General features: G+C 36.1%; 1 long non-coding RNA gene across 1 annotated transcript; it reads left to right on the forward strand.

Annotated features, from left to right (window-relative positions):
* The first annotated feature begins 1,660 nt into the window (after positions 1-1,660).
* Positions 1,661-2,731, forward strand: LOC143460600 (uncharacterized). The gene is made up of 2 exons (XR_013117912.1): positions 1,661-1,873; positions 2,166-2,731. It is a non-coding gene; the product is annotated as an uncharacterized LOC143460600 (long non-coding RNA).
* Positions 2,732-3,292: the final 561 nt, after the last annotated feature.

Below are 3,292 nucleotides of genomic sequence, written 5' to 3' on the forward strand. Positions count from 1 at the left end.
AAGCAGTTACGAGCAGCTTTTGAATATAAGCCGCGCAACACGGGTTGCTCTTAAATAATGTTGTATCCTAAAACATACTGTGTAGCCGTTGTCATTATTTTAGCGTTTGGTGGCGCTGCAGCTCTAATTTTGGCCTTTACTCTCCACAGCATAAGCTGCTGCTTGCAAGCATTGCGATTTAAGCAACTTGGAAAAATATATAACATAGAGGCAATAAGCATCACAAGCACATATAGGGTTGACCATATGAGCCTAATGCAATAAGGAAAAAAGTGAGGTGGCCACAAATGAAATAAAATTTTCTTCATTCTTGTATACGGCAATGTGTCGGATATTAAAAGATCAAACTTTCGGGAAAATGTAATGACGCGTCAGTTAACGGTTCTGATAATTCTGTATATAGTTTTTATATGTATAAACAGATATCGATTACAAAATCAATTATACGAACTACTCTCCACAGTGCAACCAGTGCAACACAGTGCAACACCAAAGCGCACCAGTGCAACCAGTGCAACACAGTGCAACACAGTGCAACACAGTGCAACACAGTGCAACACAGTGCAACACAGTGCAACACAGTGCAACACAGTGCAACACAGTGCAACACAGTGCAACACAGTGCAACACAGTGCAACACAGTGCAACACAGTGCAACACAGTGCAACACAGTGCAACACAGTGCAACACAGTGCAACACAGTGCAACACAGTGCAACACAGTGCAACACAGTGCAACACAGTGCAACACAGTGCAACACAGTGCAACACAGTGCAACACAGTGCAACACAGTGCAACACAGTGCAACACAGTGCAACACAGTGCAACACAGTGCAACACAGTGCAACACAGTGCAGCACAGTGCAACCTACAGGTTGCACTGTTAAAAAACAAACTTTTAGTTAAAATAGCAACAAACGTTTCTGACAAAAATTACGTCGTATAATAGAACTTCGAATCAAAGTTTCAGATTGTCAATTTTCGAATATGGAGGTTAACCGGATTACGTTTGTGATACGAATGATTAGCGGTTGCTGATGCTTCAAAACCACAGCGTTGGCCGGCGGGGATCATCAATGTTGTTGTCATTACAGTTGGTTATATATATATACTGTAGTGGCGTGAAGAAAGCAAAACGCTTACGTGCCACATGAGCGTCATCCCGAAACTGATTTATACTTTATCAATATCACACTCACCACTAAGAAACCTTAATCTGATTAGACTACTGGTTAATTGAAGATGTGTTCATGCAAGGTTTTCATTTGTTTTATTGATTTTTTTCGACTGACGGTGACAAATCTATGTGATGTGACAAAACTGTTTGAGAATGTTGAAATTACATTAGCATAAAACATTATTTGAACGCAGTCTTTGTATCTTTCTTTATTCACATTTTCAATTCAATAAACCTAATATACAGTATGAATGTGAAATCTTGACGTTCAACGCAACATGCAGTTTTAGTTGACCCTTTGAAGTTGTTTTCTGGATCTACGCATCACATTGGAAACATGAAACCGATCATGTCTTCACAGGTAGAGGTCGACTATATAAGGAGAAAGATTGCGTCATCTGAGCCAGAAGCAATGAGATTTTCCGAGAATGCCATTTTTCAGTAAAAAAAACAACTTAAAAGACAATTCCCTTGTGATAACCCCAAAGATGGTAAACGAAAGTGAAATTATAAAGTGTTTTTACAGATTGATTGATCAAAAATTTAGGTTACTGCTATACTGAAGTTTGTCATTAATAAATCCTTTCATTAAGATGTACTTGAAGAAAAGTTACCTTCTTGTGGTTTTGTTGGTTCTCATAAGCGCTACAACGATCACTGGCTGCTTATTTATGCCCCAAAATCAAATTGGCGAACGTGAGTATGTTTGTGTTTTACTTTTAAGCATTTTATTTCGAATTATTTTATGTTAAAGTATTGTTTCCTTTTGTTTATAACCTTCACTTTCTGATGCATTGGCTCTTTCCACCTTTTTCACCTTAGGCGCTATTTTGGTCTCCTTAATTTTATTTCTTTTCTTATTTTTCTTAAAAATTAATTTGAATGCTTTTTATCTTTCTCAATTTTCCACACAATGCGTTAATTGCTTCATACGTACTTAAGTTTTCTCCTTCATCACAAATGTATATTGATATTTATTCTTACACAGGTAAAGAGTCGACGGTCACACCCCAATCAGAAACCGTCCGGTCAGAGCCGCAAGATGTCGATCCAAAAACTTCCACCGGAAGTACGAGCCCGGTTGAAGCGGACTGCCATTCGCCGCTGTTACAACGACCGCGAAACGTGCAACGACATGCTTGCTTATAGTACATTCTTTCATGTCTCATGTCCACTACTTATGTTTGACGCCAACGTGTGTACATACGCATAATGAAGATGAAGATTTGCTATTTTTTGATGCTAGTGCTCGGCAATTTCTGTTTTGAGAGGACAGCAAGTGAATCAAAAACTTCAAATGAATTAAATAAAATGTTTATAGTTTAACTTTTTTTATTGTGGAAACTGTCTTATATGCATGGGAAATGGAAAAAACTCCGTATTAACTACAGCTAGTCCTAAGTGAAATACGAAATAAGTTACTTGTTTTTGTTTAATAAAATTGTTCATCGAGGCTTATGAACAAGGGTGGCTAAAATCAAGAGGAATACAGAATTCCAATATTTCTTATCTCCTGTAAAGAGATAAATCGATTTTGTGAGGACGAAAGGTTTTGACTACAACGTTTGAGAAAACACAAGCCGAAACAGAACACGTATGACGTCATGAAAAAACAAATACAGAAGGTTAAATGTTAGCAACACGTTTTGCCTTTATATACAATGAGTTTTTACTCGTTCATAATATCCGTTCTTGGCATACGAATGCACTTAGGTGGATGCGTGAAATACAATAACAAACTATATTATGAGTTGTTTGTCACGTTTGTTACAGCGCATTATAATAACTTCTTAAAATGTTGTTTGCTTTGGTTGTGTATTATAGCTTGAATTTATTTGAGTTTACATAATATAATTTACTGTAAATTGAATTAGAATTCTTTGATTGTAAGTTATTTGTTTTGTAATGAACTCACCACAAGCTTGTAAAATGCAATATAACTGCAGGTTGTAAATACATGATTTTATTGAACTAATTAGATTCGGACATGCTTCGGCTTTTGACAGAGCAATGTTTAAAAAGGTTTTTAAACTTATGAACCGTATAAAGCTATTTTATATTTAACTATTTATTAAAATTAAAAACACAAACTATCATTAAAATTATTAAATTAAA

This window comes from Clavelina lepadiformis, chromosome 5 (genome assembly GCF_947623445.1).
Source record: "Clavelina lepadiformis chromosome 5, kaClaLepa1.1, whole genome shotgun sequence".
In the NCBI taxonomy this organism is placed as follows: Eukaryota; Metazoa; Chordata; class Ascidiacea; order Aplousobranchia; family Clavelinidae; genus Clavelina; species Clavelina lepadiformis.